Source organism: Helianthus annuus, chromosome 16 (genome assembly GCF_002127325.2).
Source record: "Helianthus annuus cultivar XRQ/B chromosome 16, HanXRQr2.0-SUNRISE, whole genome shotgun sequence".
In the NCBI taxonomy this organism is placed as follows: domain Eukaryota; kingdom Viridiplantae; phylum Streptophyta; class Magnoliopsida; order Asterales; family Asteraceae; genus Helianthus; species Helianthus annuus.
In genome coordinates, this window is record NC_035448.2 from 22,476,696 (window position 1) to 22,496,067 (window position 19,372).

Here is a 19,372-nt window from a genome sequence, read left to right on the forward strand (position 1 = left end):
TACATATATATCTAATTGACCCGTCTGGCTGCTTTATGGTGTCCACCATTTCAACGACAACCAAACATTTTCTAGTCTAGATTTGACTCGTTCATTTAAGTCGTGATCAACGTCACATCTACTAATACAAAACCCTTATTTTAAACACAACCTTGAATGACTACAATACCAAATTAACATAATGTAATGAAATAAGTTACATACCTACAAAGCGTTCCTTTCAAACGTGCGTCACCACCGGCTTGTCCGCTCGACGTTCTGGTTTCCTTTCCTATAGAGTTCAAGCACGTATTATTTTGAACTCTTTTCTTAACATTCCACGCATAATTCACCAAATTGTACAAGTATGTGTTTTTGTTCAAATTTCAATATTTAGCATTCTCTTAGGCATTTTTACAAACACCTTAAAAGCGGAATTTTACACAACTCACCATCAAGTTCATAACTTGTCTTTTTAGCCAAGATTAACATCAATTAAGCATGTTCATGTAAAATTTTCATATCATATCCTGAAATCACTTCCTAGAACTCAAATTACACTAGAACAACAATCATAATCCTAGTGTTTATCATGTCTCTACAAAACCTACTAATCACCTACATTGGTGATTATGGAATTCACAAGTATTGAGATTAGTTTCATCAATCTAATGACTAGGGTTTATTCCTAGGCACTATTTCACTTCAATTTCATCCATACAAAATCATGCAACATCAATTTCGAATTTCTTGTATTCATCCAGAAATTTAGATGGAAATTTTCTATGAAATTTACATAACTTATGACCCCTTTTCAGAGGAGATCACTATTCTATACTCGGATTTTGATTTGGAAGTGAATTTGATCTCCAATTTGGCCAATTAACATGAACTAGGGTTTGATGGAGGTTCCTTGGTCGCCCCCTGTGTTTTGTACGAACCAGACACACACTCTTGTGTGTGTTTAGGTCTTAATTTTTGTTTTAATATTATAAGTTTCAAATTTAACAACTTTAGTCCCCCAACTATAGTTTAGTTCATGTTTTAAGTGTTTTAACCCACTTACATGTCACTATGAGACTTTTATCTAACTAGATTATCTTTATCCTAGTTAGTTCATTTTGTTTATTACCGACGTCAAATATATTATAAATGTTTATATTTTAGGGGTGTTACACCAAGCCCCTCTGCATGGCTCGGGGTGTTGGTCAACGAGAAAAAGTCAATAGGCTCCCTTGTGCCACGCAAGGGGGAGGGCTAAGTCCTCCGTGTGGGTCGGGTGTCACACCCCAACCGATGGCCGAATCATCGGGGCGCGACACTAGGCGATTCAGATTGCTGAAGAGAATCCATAACAACTAAATTGCGACAGTATTTAATGCGTTCATTATCCCATACTAACAAACAATACATTCACATAAGTTATCACAGATTTCTTGTCCTCTCGAACAATACAAATCCGACAACGTAGATTTTAGGTGAGTTTCTAGACTTCCTATCTTGATTTGATGTAGACTGCGACTAAACCTACAACATACGTTAAAACAACATCAACACAAAAGTATTGGCGAGTATACAAGTTTTGATAGAGTAGCGTAAATAGTTAAAAGTGCTGCGAATTAGCAAATACATAAACGAGATACCTCAACATATATGCATATAAGACCGATACTACCAGCTAAGTCACTCGAGCTGCGATTGCGATTGCTATTCATCCTAACTAGACCCCGTCGGATGCTATAGTACTATACTAGTTAAGGCGGGACCTCGCGAGTATAAGTCCTAACACACATGTAACTAGCATCACGTGTAAATATGCATAACAATTATTCGCCAGTGATAAATAGTTTGATTGAATAATTTGTTTTGATAAATTCGATTTAATAGGAACGTATGTTACACTCAAAATGCGATAAAAAGGGTTCGAGTATACTCACAACGATTGATGGATTGAAGGGAGCGCTAGAGAGTAGGGTTAGCTTGAACAGTTCGATAGCATAACGATAAGTGACGCGCAAAACGATAAGTGAGGCGCAAATACAAGTGAGTCGGACAACAGTTCGATCGGATGGTAATTCGATCGGATAGCCAGTCGTGCGAGTGGTAGTTTGTTCGGACGGTCGTCCGGTCGGATGGCCGTTCAAGTGGATTGTTTCTTCCCTTGGGAAAGATGTGTTTGTGTATGATGGCTTAACTTTTGAAGTTTTTGTTGTAGCATTCAGAAAACATAGAAGTATCACTACCTTTCAAGTCGGTCGATCGGATGGTAGTTCGATCGTTCGATAAACCGATTGGGTGGACACTTTAGTGAGAACAAGTTCAGAGCAGGTTATCACTCGATCAGACGGTTGTTCTATAGGGTGGCATCCCTAGTGCATTGAACATGTTGAAAATTGTTTAAGTGTGGAAGTTCAAATGTCTCATGATTCGAATGGCAGTTCGATCAGATGGTAGTCCGATCGGACAACAATTCATTCAACACTCAGACTTCAAATGTTGGCAAAAATGGTTAAGAGTGGGACCCAAGATGCAAGTCGTTCGGATTGCCCAGTCGTTCGGATTGGTTGTTCGATCGGACAGTAGTCAGAGCGGACGGCACCCCGCCCTGGCCGTCCGGTTCGTCTTACACTTGGTTGTTTTGATTGTTTGTCGTTTTATCGAGACGTCTTGATAACGTGTTAAGCAACAGAAACTTTGTCAATACTTGGTACCCCTGATCGGACAGGAATCACCCAAATCCGGTCAGTTAACGGTTCGAGACGGTGTTCCATGTTTAACCCGAAATCGGTAGCCTCTTGGATAGAATCCAGATCTTGAACCAACACAACCACAAGAATGAGTAGTAAGTCGGCACAAGCTCTGATTCTATCGGTTTTGAGTGCATTGAGTGTAAAAGAGTTGAAAGAAAGTTGGAAAACCATCTTTCAATCCTTTTAACCATGAGATTGTGTAGATCTATGCGAAAACATTGTTGAATCTTGTGGAAATCCTTCAGATCTGAGTGGTTCTTGGTGGAATGAGGCCAACACTTGAAGTTCATAAGAACTCCATGATGACATCACCCTAGAACACCTTAAATCCATTGATTTCACGGTTAAAGGTTAAGATTTAGAAGAGAAAATGATGAAGAAGTGTGTGTAGATCATAGAAGTACAAGATTTGAGGTAGAAACTTACAAGAATCGCGAGAAATCGAGGGAAAATAGCCCACAAGCGTGCTGGTCGAGTGGGAGTTGTCACATCACTGTTTAAGTGATGTGACATGTGATATTTATAGGCGAAGAGGTGAAAGGTGAGGGAGTGCCATGGATCGGATGGCTGTCCGATCGGGTGGTTGTCCGATCGGGTGACAATCCGATCGGGTGGCCATCCGATCGACCAGTCATTCGATCGGTGGTCTCCGGTGAATTGCGTTTCGATGTTTCGTTTTGATCGTTAGGCATTGCAATAGTTTGGTTACACATTTTCATACCCACATTCATATAATTAATCACATAGGATCGTATAAATATCCACATTTCAAAGTTGCGATACAATAATCGGGTTTCGTTCCGATTATGCGTTACTCTGCGACGCACCACGGCCATCGAGGAAGGTAGAATAGGTCCTCACTCAACGTCATCGTCATCTTGAGCGTTAGTGTGTGTGATGCGATGTGTTAGAGTGATAAAGTATGCGTATTATGCGAAAATACTGCGAAGTAACGATATATTCGATATAGTTACATTATGATCCGAATCTCCGGTGCTAGGCGTAACGAGTTTAACGAGTAGTAACATCGCACGAACGTGCGGGTTGTTACAGTCTCCCCTGCTTTAGGAAATTTTGTCCCGAAATTAATCCACAAGAAGAGTTGCGAGGATCGATGCGAGTGGGAGTAGCGATTAAGAGCGTCAAAATAAGCGAGCGATCGATCGAAATTCGACGAGCGAGGATGTTGCGATGACCGGTGATAGCAGCGAGTAGGGTGAGTTGTATCACAAAAGACGGTAATACACACACAAAAAGCGATTACAAAGCGTTTTAGTTTTTGAAAAGTTGATTAATTCGAAAAGGGTTGAAGAAACTTGTTTATGGAAATCTTCCCACGGTGCGGTGTTGAGCTGTTTCGATGTTCACACCAACGTTATGAGTGGGATTTTATCAGGTTACTAAAAGATTTTAGGGTGTTTAAAACTCGTTTTACGAAATTTCCTCGTCACACGACAGTAACTTAAGTCGATTGTCACACCATCGTTACAAGAAATTCTCGTTTTGTATAAAGGTTTTGATCAAATTTTAGAAAAAAAGTTTTGTAAGAAAATATCAGTTTAAAATTTGTGTAAACAAAGCCTTTTTAATAGTACCAAAAATATAAATTTAAGGTCGGCCCCGCATGGCACTTTTCCACGAAAGTTCGACAATATGGTTAAAACACTTATATATAGGAAGTACCAGCGGCGTATCCACCATGCTTTAACCATATGGTTTCCGTCTCGTGAGGCAGTGTCATACGTGTCGACATAGTACAGACAGATTTGCGATGACTCGGTCCAAACGAGAAAGGATTGGATCAAGTCTTGAAAGGCGAACTGAGTGATGAAGTCGTTTTCAAACTCAGTTTGGCGATACAAGCGAGTGCGATAAATGATAAGCGGTACACGATGATTGATAGCACAAAACAGACGTAATAAGCGAAGACGGCGTCGATAAGCAAAAAGCGATAAGCGACGAGCGATAGGCGACGATCGATGCGTTGCAAGAGATGGGAATATGCGATTTGATTAGATTTAACGACACCACAAGTTTTAACTAACATTAGACCCCACATGGACTTTTTCCACAAAAGTCTGCTGATATGGCTAAAACACTTATATATAGGAAGTACCAGCGGCGTATCCACCATGCTTTAACCATATGAGTTTCGTTCCGTGAAGCGAGGTCATGTGTGCTAACACAACACAGACAACATAAATAATGGTCAGCGATAGCGATGACGATAAGCGTTAAGCGATACACGATGAGCGATGGAGTAATACACAAGCGATAAAGCGATACCCACGATAGGCGATAGCGCGATACACATAATAAGCAATTGAGATTGCGAGATAGATTCCAGCGATAATGCGATTGCGAGCGTGTTGACTTACAAAAAGTCTTGCGATTACCCGCTTTGAGTGGCGTTTGAGATTGTTACGCCTTGCGATGTAGTGTAATGTGTCGAAAATAACCATAATAGTATAATAGGTCTACGTTCCAACTCCACATGGCACTTTCTTCACAAAACTTCGGTTAGCATGACGAAACACTGTCATGTTTCAACCATACGCCTCTGTTCCGTGAATAGGTGTCACACTTCGTCAGACATGGTCAAGACGCTTATATATAGGAAGTACCCGCGGCGTATCCACCACGCTTAACCATGCCCTGAACGTTGAGGCATCATTGAAACTCATTACGATCTCTCTGCACTAACCAAAATAATCCCTTGTGCACCCGTTATTAATCTGATTCTTGCACGTTTATCGTACCTTATCTCAAGAACGCATAGTAGGGGTAAAATGCATTATATAGTACATAGTGCTAGCATATAAATTGAGCGTGAGTATAAGAGAGAAATAGAATCCACATGTGTCGAGAGATAGAACAAGTTCCACACATAAAAGAAATTGACGGCAATAAGTCGTATTACTACAACAACATTTAGAAACAAAATAACGTTGCTGTGGAGTACTTCTACGGAGTCTGCGGTTGTTGCCGAAATTTCCTCAAGATTGCGGTCCCGTGCGACAGTGCTGCGTAAGATGACCATACCAGTTGTAATTTGCGCAATAGCGACAGTTAGCTTCTAGCGGGTGATGATACGTACACGTGAAACACAGGGGATTAGTTCCGTTATAGTCGCGCTTCGAGTGAACTGGAATTGCTTGGAGAGGTTCTGGTTGCGACAGTTCAGTTGTTGAAGAGTCTGAGCTCATGGTCTTTCGTTTGCGGCTGGACTGAGCTTCCTGTAGCGATGTGTTATCATCGGAGGATTCGTCTGAGGACTCGCTTGAAGAATCGTCGGAGGAGTCGTTAGAACGTCGGAAGAGTCGATGACGATTGCTTGATGAGCTTGCTTGACAGGATTCTTGGAGAAAAATCCGTCCAAGACTCGTTTGTCATTGATTTCTGCGGCCAAGCGGTAGGTTTCTCTGATGGTAGCAGGTCTTGCACCTTCGACAAAATCGCCCACACATTCAGGTAAGCCGCGAATGTACTCCGTGATGGCTTTTTCTGAGGTGTTGACTTGACTTGGGCAGATTATGCTAAGTTGTTTAAACCTTGCAGTGTAGTCAACATTGTCACCTTCGACTTGCTTGATTTTCCAAAATTCGTCTTCTAGCTTCTGGACTTCGTGGGGAGGGCAGTACTCTTTCTTCATGAGCTCTTTCAGCTCATCCCAAGAGAGAGCGTAAGCTGCGGAGATCCCACGTTTGTTACGTTCGACGGTCCACCAGTCGAGTGATTGCGATTGAAATACTCCGGTCGCGCAAGTAGTACGGAAACTATCGGGACACCCACTCTGACGAGGGTAACTTCAATAGAATCGAACCACTGAAGTAGTTGGGACACACCTCCTTCACCCGTGAATCCCATCGGACCACAGGCCTTGAAGTGTTTGTAGAGAAAAGCAGATTGCGGCGCTCCCGTCTTAGAATCCTCCGAGGTTCGAGAGTTGATGAGAGAGTGCACTTAAGCGACAATTTGAGGAATGACCTTCGCCACTTCCTTGGCCACAAGCGAGGCGATCCTCTTCTCGGCACTCCGTTTGGCTCTTCTCCTAGCTGTTTGTCTCGAGGTAGAGTCGTTTGGAGACATCTAGACAAAGAGAGATTTGGAGTGAGATTCGATCATAATGATTTTTGAGTTTGCGATGTGATTGAGCGCGATCAAAACTTGTATCGAGTAATATAATAGATTTCACATAGGAGCCACATAGGAGACACGAAATTCCTAGATTCCCACACAATTGATTTGTTTGTATATATAATTAGTTGTAGCTTATACTTGTACACATACACGTTGGTATAGAATACGCGAGGACGCGTTGAAGAGAGAAAGCGAGGGCGATTAATTAGGCATTAGCTTTGTTGCGAACATTCGGTCTTCATTTTAGATTGCGATGGCTGCGCGAATTGTGCATTTTGCAAAAGCAGGGAGCGAAAATCGATAAATCGAGAAATCGATAAAGCGTAATGTTTTAAATTGTAGACACATAAGCGTAAATAGGTTCCAACTAGCGTAAAATCGACGAGTCGTATGCTAGAAAAATAGATAGAGTTCCTCGGGTGTTTAGGTGTCGACTGCCCAAGGTAACCCAACTATACCCAACAAGTTTGTGCACGCGCGTTGCCCTAGAAGACTTATGCTTCCACTGGGATGCAGCTCCTGGCATTCGTCTTCCTAGTCATCGCGTGGCTCCAGTTATCGTTATAGCCGAGTTCTTGGTGAGAGATTTTGAAAACGATTTTATAGAGAGTGGAACGGTTTATTAAGATACGGGTTTCACCCCTGACTTAATAACTTCGTTCCTAGTTGTGGTTGTGCTCTTCGAATACATTCGGAAGTTCCACTAGATTTTGAAATGGAGACCTTTGTCGAGATATGGATGTCACTCCTAACTCAACGAAGGGTTCTCGTGCTAGAAAATGTGCTGAGTGAGCAATCTTATCGAGAGTTCTTGGTTTTCACACCTAGTCTCGACAGGATCACTCGGTTGTGATATGCGAGTATTTTCGAAAACGTGTGCATTGTGTCAGCCTTAGGGAAGGCTAAGTAGTATTTCAGCCTTAGGAAAGGCTTCTTCGTGTGAAGCTGTAGTACGCGGTGTTCACACAAAGTTGTAGTTTTTAGCAATTTCGATCGAGAGTATCAAGTAGGCCCATACAAACCCTACTGGGTTCGTATGAGTCGGCCTGTTGGTACTTAGACTATAGACTAGGTCGTTTCTAAGACATCGACCCGGACTAGGTCAAGTCTGGCCTAATTCCCTATAGTTATGGCTCTGATACCAATCTGTCACACCCCAACCGATGGCGGAATCATTGGGCGCGGAACTAGGCGATTCAAATTGCTCAAGAGAATCCATAACAACTAAATTGCGACAGTATTTAATGCGTTCATTATCCCATACTAACAAACAATACATTCACAGAAGTTATCACAGATTTCTTGTCCTCTCGAACAATACAAATCCGACAACGTAGATTTTAGGTGAGTTTCTAGACTTCCTAGCTTGATTTGATGTAGACTGCTACTAAGCCTGAAACATACGTTAAAACAACGTCAATACAAAAGTATTGGCGAGTATACAAGTTTTGATAGAGTAGCGTAAATAGGTAAAAGTGCTGCGAATTACCAAAGACATAAACGAGATACCTCAACATATATGCATATAAGACCGATACTACTAGCTAAGTCACTCGAGCTGCGATTGCGATTTCTATTCATCCTAACTAGACCCCGTCGGGTGCTATAGTACTATACTAGTTAAGGCGGGACCTCGCGAGTATAAGTCCTAACACATATGTAACTAGCATCACGTGTAAATATGCATAACAGTTATTCGCCAGTGATAAATAGTTTGATTGAATAATTCATTTTGATAAATTCGATTTAATAGGAACGTATGTTACACCCAAAATGCGATAAAAAGGGTTCGAGTATACTCACAGCGATTGATGGATTGAAGGGAGCGCTAGAGAGTAGGGTTAGCCTGAACAGTTCGATAGCATAACGATAAGTGACACGCAAAACGATGCAAGTACAAGTGAGTCGGACAGCAGTTCGATCGGATGGTGATCTGATCGGACAGCCAGTCGTGCGAATGGTAGTCCGTTCGGACGGTCGTCCGGTCGGATGGCCGTTCGAGTGGATTGTTTATTCCCTTGGGAAAGATGTGTTTGTGTATGATGGCTTGACTTTTGAAGTTTTTGTTGTAGCATTCAGAAAACATAGAAGTATCACTACCTTCAAGTCGGTCGCTCCTTTTGCTTTCAGCCTTTCTTTTAGATGTCGGACGGTAGTTAGATCGTACGACAACCCGATTGGGTGGACACTTTAGTGAGAACAAGTTCACAGCAGGTTGTCACTCGATCGGACGGTTGTTCGATCGGGTGGCATCCCTAGTGCATTGAACATGTTGAAAATTGTTTAAGTGTGGAAGTTCAAATGTCTCATGATTCGAATGGTAGTTCGATCGGATGGTAGTCCGATCGGACAACAATTCATTCAACACTCAGACTTTCCGATCGGACGGCAGCCCGTCCTGGTCGTCTGGTTCGTCTTACACTTGGTTATTTTGATTGTTTGTCGTTTTTTCGAGACGTCTTGATAACGTGTTAAGCAACAGAAACTTTCTCAATACTTGGTACCCCTGATCGGACAGGAATCACCCAAATCCGGTCAGTTAACGGTTCGAGATGGTGTTCCATGTTTAACCCGAAATCGGTAGCCTCTTGGATAGAATCCAGATCTTGAACCAACACAACCACAAGAATGAGTAGTAAGTCGGCACAAGCTCTGATTCTATCGGTTTTGAGTGCATTGAGTGTATAAGAGTTGAAAGAAAGTTGGAAAACAATCTTTTAATCCTTTTAACCATGAGATTGTGTAGATCTATGTGAAAACATTGTTGAATCTTGTGGAAATCCTTCAGATCTGAGTGGTTCTTGGTGGAATGAGGCCAACACTTGAAGTTCATAAGAACTCCATGATGACATCACCCTAGAACACCTCAAATCCATTGATTTCACGGTTAAAGGTTAAGATTTAGAAGAGAAAATGATGAAGAAGTGTGTGTAGATCATAGAAGTACAAGATTTTAGGTAGAAACTTACAAGAATCGCGAGAAATCGAGGGAAAATAGCCCAGAAGCATGCGGGTCGAGTGGGAGCTGTCACATCACTGTTTAAGTGATGTGACATGTGCTATTTATAGGTGAAGAGGTGAAAGGTGAGGGAGTGCCATGGATCGGATGGCTGCCCGATCGGGCGGCTATCCGATCGAGTGGCAATCCGACCGGGTGGCCATCCGATCGACCAGTCATTCGATCAGTGGTCTCTGGTGAATTGTGTTTCGATGTTTCGTTTTGATCGTTAGGCGTTGCAATAGTTTGGTTACACATTTTCATACCCACATTCATATAATTAATCACATAGGGTCGTATAGATATCCACATTTCAAAGTTGCGATACAATAATCGGGTTTCGTTTCAATTATGCGTTACTCTGTGACGCACCACGTCCATCGATGAGGGTAGAATAGGTCCTCACTCAACGTAAGAAACCCTAACCCAAGTTGTATTAGTGATATTATAGAGTTTGGGCTAACCAAAACCCAGATTGGGTCATGGGGGACAAATTGGGCTTTACCCATGTAAGAAACCCTAACCCAAGTTGTAAACCTTTTGTTATATAAACAAGGTTAGGCTTTAGGGTTTAGGTTAAGCAGCCAAAACAGTGTTTGAGAGAGATTTCGTGAGAGCATAACAGCTTGGACGAATTTTGTGTGGTTAGGGATCTTGATTGATTATAATCAGTTTGATAGATAATCAATAAAGATCCGGTTTAAGAGTGATTTCTGTTTCTACTTAATTCTGCTTATTCTGATCAAGAGGATTCCGCACGCTTGATTTGATTGACAATTCTGTGAAAGAGCCATACATCAAGGGGACCTACAATTGGTATCAGAGCATTAGGCTCTTGTAGGCTCGGTTCAGAATTATGCTTGGCAGATTTGGGTGGAAAAGTTTCGAAATTTTTGAAACCTTAAATTAGGGTTTCGAAATTTTTGAGTTCTGATATTTTTTCTGCGATTTTGTTTGTGTTTGATCAGTTTGTTTGTTTGATTTTGCTAATTTGCAGGTTTTCGGGATAGGTTTTGTTGATTTTTGAAGAGTTTTTTTTTTGCTGGACAGATTTGAAGATTCGAAGACTGTTCTTCGTGTTCTTCATAATTTTCGAATAATTAGACTGATTTGATTGTTTAATCTTGCAGGATTCTGTTAGAAAAGATCTGGCAATCTTCAGAATTTTGAATAGATTAAGTTTCCAAAATTAGCTAGCATAATTAACAATTCCGCTGACAAACCAGAGGAATTATCTGATCCAGCGAATTTAACATCGGTGACCAGCGAAATTAAAATCCAAAGGTGACTTTGGTGACCGTTATAATTGTCCTCAGCGACATTATTGCGGTGATCGGCGAAGTTATAGTCGTCGTAATAGTGAAATTGTTGATCAGCGAAATTAAATTGTCCAGCGAAATTGTGCAGCATAATTAACTAGCGAAATTGATTTACCAACATAATTAAACAGCATAAGTGATCAGCGAAATTACCCAGCAAAATTAAAGTGATTTACCAGCGAAATTAGTAGCATATTTAAAAGGGTGGAATTTTCGTTGGCAAGCGTCAATAAAATTTCAGTGTTTTGCAAATAGAAATTGATCCGTAGCTCGTTTGACAAATCCGTCTGCCCCGTTGAATTCCTTGCATTTTTAGGACAAAAAAAGACTCTAGAAAATCCCGAATTCGGTTTTTGACATTATATATCATTAGATTCGTCTTTTCAAGACGATTCTAACGGTGTAATTTGGTAACCACTGTTTTGGATATATTTTGTACGGTTTTACCAGTCTGTTACGTTAAAATGTCGAACATGACCAATTTGAATGCACCTAAGATGATGAAGGTGGAGAATTATCTTGCATGGAAGGACAGGTTCTAATCCTTCATTGAATCTCAGAATGCACGCATGTGGATCTGTATTGTAGATGTGTACACAAACCCAACACACGATTTTGAGGGCAGACCACGTAGAACAGACTATATGAACATGCAAGAGGATGATAAAAAGATGTATGAGGCTGAAAAGATAGCCTTAGCTGCTATCAAGATGTCCTTACCTGATGGCATCAAGCATACCTTTAATAAGTACACTAATTCAAAGGATATGTGGGATGCATTAGAAAAGCGATATCAGGGAAATGCAGATGTCAAAGAGAATAAAGCTTTGAGCTCTACAGCACGAGAAGGTTCATATGATTGTAGTGTTCATCTGGAAGATAAAGAGAATGCTACTCAGGCATTCATGGCAGAGATAGTGCCAGTTGATGAGGCTGAAACTACTGTGAATGATATTGAAGCTAAAGTGGAGAATGCTGAAGTAGAGAAAGAGAGTGAAGCTGAACAGGTTATTGCTGATCAAACTACAGAAGTTCATGAGGAAAAGGTACAAACTAATTCTGTGTGTTTAAGATGTCGTGAATTACAGGGTGAGGTTGACAGGTTGAGAACACAAAACCAAAGTTTGGTAAGCGAGATGTCGAACGTAAAAGAGTCAAACTTTTTTGCTAAAAGAAATGAATCTCTATACTTGACGAAGATAAAAGGTTATGAAAGTGAAATCGAAGCTTTAACATGCAAATTAAACGAAAAACTTCAAGTAATAGATTTAGCTCATGACATGATGAGTGAGAAAACAAAAGAGATTTCTGAAAAATGCAAAGAGTTGTCAGATGCACAACTCAAAATTGTTGAACTTGAAAAGAAATTAAGTCAATTCAGAGATTCGTCTTTTGTTATGAAACACATGATGGGTGGGTTAAAGAAGAGTAATGACAAGACCAGTGTGGGCTTCCAGGGCTTTAATGAAGTCCCACCTCCTCTTAGTCATGACTATTCTTTCCTGCCTAATGAAGATGAGCTAACAGACTTAATGTCAACTGCGCCAAGTAGTTTCGCATCAAGTCAAAGTGAGGGGTCTGAGAGTGATGATGCTAAGAAGAACAATAACAGGGAACCTTTGAACAAGAAAAAAATCAACTCCTAAGAGTAAAAATCAAATCTTTGTTAAAAAGATTAATTTTATTCAAGGTAGTGATATGAAAAACGAAACAACTGTTATTGAAAATGAATCAAATGCAGAGTTTGCTAAAAATAAAAACAAAGAAATATCTGAATCCAAGCAAACCGAACCAAATTCTTCTAAGGCATCATCATTATCTGATGAGGGATCTACCTCAAAGACTCCAGCTAAGAAGTCTTTGAAAAGGAGATCGTGCTTTAGGTGTCACATCAAAGGACATGTAGCTAGCTGCTGTCCTAACAAAAAGAGTGAAGCACAAAATCAGAGAGGGAAATCACCAGAGAAGAAAGGTGATAGTGAGGAGAAAGGCTCAAATTCTCCAAAAAAATCTGCTCCTAAGCAACCAGAAAATGTTGCTGTTGGTGTAGATAAGAGAGACCTAGAAGAAGTTCACCTAGAATGAACAATTATAATTCAAATAATTTCAGAAGTCAAGTTCAATATCAAAATCGATACCAGAATAATGGTGGTCAAACTTTTTATAACAATGGCTTTAGAAATTATAACAATCAAGCTTCTTGGAATCAAAATTCAAGGTACCAAAATCAAAATTTTCAAAGGTCAAATAGTCCAAACACATATAGGAACCCTCAGGACCAAAGACCTAGTGGAAATCAAAATCAAATTCCATCAACAGGTCTGAGATCCAAGACTCCAGTTAGGAGTAATGGATATTGGATGGATGTTTCAGTAGTTGGTGAATTTGAACGACCCAAGACCATTAAGGCTTGGGTCCCCAATCTAACTAATTTCTTAGTTGGTGTGTGCAGGAGCTGCTAAGGAGGATTATCAACTTATGATATGTTGATATTGGCTGCTCTAGGCACATGACGGGGGATGTGAGATTGTTGATATATATATATATATATACATATATATATATATATGTATATGTATATGTATTAAATGATTTAAATTGAAGTTCAAAGTGCTGAGTCGACACACAAGATAACATGGCAGATCTTTAAACTAAAGCATTTGACAGGGCTCGCTTTGAACATTTGGTCGAACTCAACGGGATGAGGAATCCTGAATAACTGGTTTTTCATAAGAATTTTGTAAATAGTTTACTGCTTTTTTTAAAAATAAAAAATAAAAAAATTGAAAAATCAAAAACATAAAAAAATAGAAAATTAAAAATGAGTTATCATTGTATGAAAAAGGAGAAATGATAGTACATCAGCAAGTTAGACTGTCACACTGAAAATGAATTAAAATGATTAAGTGTGATAGCAGCTTCATCATATGATGTACCAGTAGGCAAAAAGCATGAAATAATGAACTTACCAATGTGATATAAACCTAAACGAACTGAATATGAGTGGGGAACACATCAGTGGTGTATGGTTTAATGACCTTAATTCTTGCGTTGATAGATTGCCAAAATCTGAGGTTTTGGGTCTTTATACTGTTATTTCATCTGGGGATATCAGGGTTGTCCTTCTGCTGCATCTAGATACATGCTGACCTAGGCACAACCAGGATATCTTAAAGAGCTAAAAATGCCAAAACCCTGAAAATGAAGAAGCTCTCCTAGAGAGTCATTCAAATGTGCAAAATGCATAAATTCGTACCAAAAAATGGTATTTGTCTTAGCCCTCGTTAGATATTTTGGTCTCTTTTCTGTACGGAAGTACTGACCTGATCACCAATTATCTAAACTTTGAAAAACAAAACGGATGAATTCAGTATACTCACCTACTACGATGAATCTTTGTGCATACCTTGATCGCGGGGGTATATCCTGAAATGGGGCACACTAATATTTCAGTAAATAATATTACCTTAATGTATCATACGGTAATGGTACTTGAAATGTTCATGCATTTTGTTTAAGTGGACAAACATACTGGTAATTGTCTTGGACTGCTTTTCACGAAAAATTAAATAAAGAATTATATAATAGTGTGAAAACAGTTTGATTGTGCTGATATGATCTTCTTACCAGTGATTCTCACAAAAATAGAGTGTTTATTGCTTTTGTATTTACTTGCTTTCAGAAAATATAAAAAATCCAAAAATAGTGTCATTTTCTGTTTAAAATTCTTAATGTACGGAAAACTGTTATTCTTGGAGGAATTGTTACTGATAGGAGGACACAGTGTTAGAAAGTGAGTTCAAAATTTTAAATCAGACAGGTCCTTGTGTGTTGGCCAAAAAGTTTTGCTGTTGATGATAAGTTGGAATTGCTTATTCTGTAATACAGTTTAACTATCTCTTGAATAATAATAATTTAATTAACTTTGTTGAAAAATTCTTATGGTTTCTCGAGATGTTTGTTTTATAGTATACAGATTGAAGCAGTATGTTGCTGAGAAGTTGTTGTGAAGATAAGAGTTTGATTGGATGCATGGTAGAACCTCCTTTCTATATTGCAGACAAGATTGAAGAGTTTGAAGATTGTTGTGCAAATGCTAAACTGGAGTTTACTCAAGTGCTAACGTTTTGAAGATTTGGTGATTGGATGCATCAGCTTAGGGGGAGTCTGTTGCTGACAGAAGCTATTGAAGCTGAAGCTATCCAAAGATCAAAGACAGTGCAAGATTACATGAAGATTGCAAGGACTGAAGATAAAGTTATTTTATGAAGCTATTGTTAAGGGGGAGTTTGTTGGTGCATATTTGTGACAACAACTTAGATTTGGTCTTTGGATATCTTGTAATCAGTTAAACGATAAACAGTTAGCGGGTTTAGCTTTGTATTAGTGATATTATAGAGTTTGGGCTAACCAAAACCCAGATTGGGTCATGGGGGACGAATTGGGCTTTGCCCATGTAAGAAACCCTAACCCAAGTTGTAAACCTTGTGTTATATAAACAAGGTTAGGCTTTAGGGTTTTGGTTAATCAGCCAAAACAGTGTTTGAGAGAGATTTTGTGAGAGCATAACAGCTTGGACGAATTTTGTGTGGTTAGGGATCTTGATTGATTGTAATCAGTTTGATAGATAATCAATAAAGATCCGGTTTGAAAGTGATTTATGTTTCTACTCAATTCTGCTTATTCTGATCAAGAGGATTCCGCACTCTTGATTGGATTGACAATTCTGTGAAAGATCCATACATCAAGGGGACCTACAAATGAGTTCTTTAATAGTGGGAAGATTAGTGTTGGGTGTGGAAGTTCTTTTATAACTTTTATTCCTAAAATAAAAGATCCTGTTGAGCTTAACAATCACCGACCTATCAATCTCATTGGTATCATAAGTAAGGTGATTTCTAAAGTCCTTGCCAACCGGCTTAAAAAGGTTATTGGGTCTGTGATCTCGGAAGCTCAGTCGGCGTTCATCAAAGGCAATTACATTCTCGACGGCCCGCTTCTTATTAATGAGATCACTAATTGGGGTAAGAAGAAGGCTTTCTTTTTGAAGATTGATTTTGAGAAAGCATACGACAATGTTAATTAGAATTTCCTAATCTCAGCTATGGGTCAGATGGGTTTCCCGAATAAGTGGTGCTTTTGGATTAAAGGAATTCTGGAATCGGCTAGATCGTCGGTGTTGGTGAACGGATCCCCGACTTTTGAATTTCAGTGCTATAAATGGTTACGACAGGGGGATCCTATCTCTCCCTTTCTTTTTATCTTGGTTATGGAGATGTTTTCTTGCATGATTGACAAAGCTAGAAGTCTAAATGGTTTCACGGGAATTCAAATTCCGAACGGCCTTTGTGTATCTCATTTACTGTAGGCGGAGGATGCTATAATTCTTGGGGAATGGTCAGAAATTAATATTCAGAATGTGGTGCGTATCCTCCGGGTTTTTCATATCTATTCAGGTCTTAAAATTAACATTAACAAGTCCAACATTTATGCGATCGGTGTTCAATCGGTTGTGTTATCTAGTATGGCGGAGATTGTGGGTTGTCAGGCGGGAGTTTTTCCTTTCAAATATTTTAGTCTCATGGTGGGGGCCAATATGAATAGAATTAATAACTGGAAACCGGTTTATGATATTTTTGACTCTCAGCTGGCTAAATGGAAGGCGGATATGTTGTCTATTGGTGGTAGAATCACTCTCATCAAAGTTGTGTTGGAAAGTCTCCCCAATTATTATTTTTCTTTGTATAAAGCTCCGGTGAAAGTCATTAGTGATTTAGAAGCAAAGATAAGGAATTTCCTATGGGGTGGTGACGGTTCGGTGAAAAAATTACATTGGGTGGCTTGGGATAGAGTCTCTCTTCCTATCAAGAACGGTGGTCTCGGGTTAAGTAAGTTAAAAAACATCAATACTGCTCTTTTAGCCAAATGGGGATAGAGATTTCTTACTAACAAAAACAAGTTGTGGAATAAAATTATCGAAGCTTTACATGGAAACAGGAGTTGCGGGGACTCCTTTCCTGGTAAAAAATCTCTCCGTGGCGTGTGGAACAATATTGTGCATGTTCTCAATAAGACGATAATAGACGGAATGCAATTGAAGAATTTTTTTAAAGTCTCGGTTGGCAATGGCGAAAACACTGCCTTTTGGTTGGACCACTGGATTGGTAGTAGACCTATCAAAGAGTTATTTCCAAACATTTTTAAACTTGAGGAAAGGAAAGATTGCAAAGTAAATACCAGCGTGGGAAATGGGACCGATTTACTTGGAGATAGAGAAGACCTATCTCAACGGAAACGGAGATTAATGAGATGGTGGAGTTATGCACCTTGATGTTTCAGTTTTGTTTGAATCAAAATTATGATGAATGGAAGTGGTACGGGGCCGTAGATAGTGGAGAGGAAGAGTTCAACGTTCAGTCAGTTAGAAGACTTCTTGACAAATGCAGGATTCGGAATGATACGTTTGTGCCCGAGAGGTGTAAATGGATTCCAAAGAAGTGCAACATTTTTATTTGGAGGGCGGATATAAACAAGATAGCTACGTTAGATGCGCTAAAAAGGCGAAACATTGGTAACGGTATTTCAACTTGCGGGTTATGTGAAGAAGGTGACGAATGTGTGGAACATTTGTTTACTTCGTGCTATTTCGCGTCGATGCTGTGGATGCGTATTAGTTCGTGGTGTAAGTGTCAGAATATGGTGGTTTTTTTTCCTTCAGGGATATCATTGAAATTCATAACTATGTAGGAGTGGAAGGAAAGAAGAAAGAGGTTCTTAAAGGTCTTATTAGAATAGGATGTTGGACGATTTGGAGAATGAGGAATGATGCTAGGTTCAAGAACAAAGAGGTTAAGTTGGAGTACATTTTTGGTGAGGTTAAGAAGATTGGTTTTTTGTGGTATACGTCTAGGAATAAAGAAATTGTTACGTCTTGAGATGATTGGTGTAAATTTGTAAATCTGTAGTCTGTATGTTTTCCTTGGTTGCCTCGATTTGAGGCAGCTTATGTGTTAATGAAGTTTACCTTTAAAAAAAAACTAAACTAAAAGTTCAAATATGAACAGCATCTTTACAGGTTAGCAAATAAGTTATAACTCATTAATTTATGTCCTTTCTATTTAATACTTCAACCCAATTCATGGGACCAGTTGTGCCTAATAAAATAAAACCTGGCCCCCGTATAGATCCCCTTGATCAATCACATTATTCGGTAGCAATCTCGATTTGTTGATTTACCCGATCACACTTTTAAAGCCATTAGATTGCAGAAAAACATGTGAACCTCCGTACAAATGAAAACGACTTCAGCAACGCTGAGCTAATCTAACCACAAACTCCACTTTAAACAGATTGGAAGCTTGAGCTCAGAAGCTCGAGCTCAACTTCAACTCGTTCAGTGTTTATTAATTATAGACACATAAAAATATATATTATTTTAATCTAATTTTAGTACAAATCAATCTACAATGCTACATTTAAATCTACGAGAACATGGGTTGTGGTCATGCGCAAATTTGGTGTGGAAACGGCCAAGCATGTATCACATCATTCACATACGGTTTTCACATAAGGTGGATGTGATTTCACTTTTCATATGTGTAAAACTTGGCATGGGTTTCCACATTCAAATACCACGTGTTTCTTGAATCCTCATTGCTTCTACACGCCGCCGCCTTTTCCACACGGTAAACACACTAGGTTGGCGTTGTGTTCCACTGCATGGAACAATACCACATCACCACCACAACTAGTTTCACACGACCATGCCCCTTTGTCTAATAATAATCGAGTTTTTTTCCCAAAAGGGTGTTGATGGAAAAGTTATTTACCAAAATGGGTGATTTGAAAAATACTTACCAAAATGGAGGTTTTTCTATATTTTTTTATTTTTTAACTAATTTGTTATAATTCTTCTATTTTTATTTAATCAACCTATAACATTTATATTCTTTTCTTCCATCTAACTCATTATATAGATTTTTTTAACTAACTTATTAATTATTATATATATTTTTTTCTTTTTTTATAATGAAACCCATGTTAAAACAAACTAAGTGCTAATACCTCTCATCTATTGTTTTAATTTAATTTTTTTGAGATTAATTTTTCTTTTACTATTGTTCATGTAGTTGATTACCAATTCAAATGAAAACCCATAATATAGTATTTCCTAAAATTACATAAAT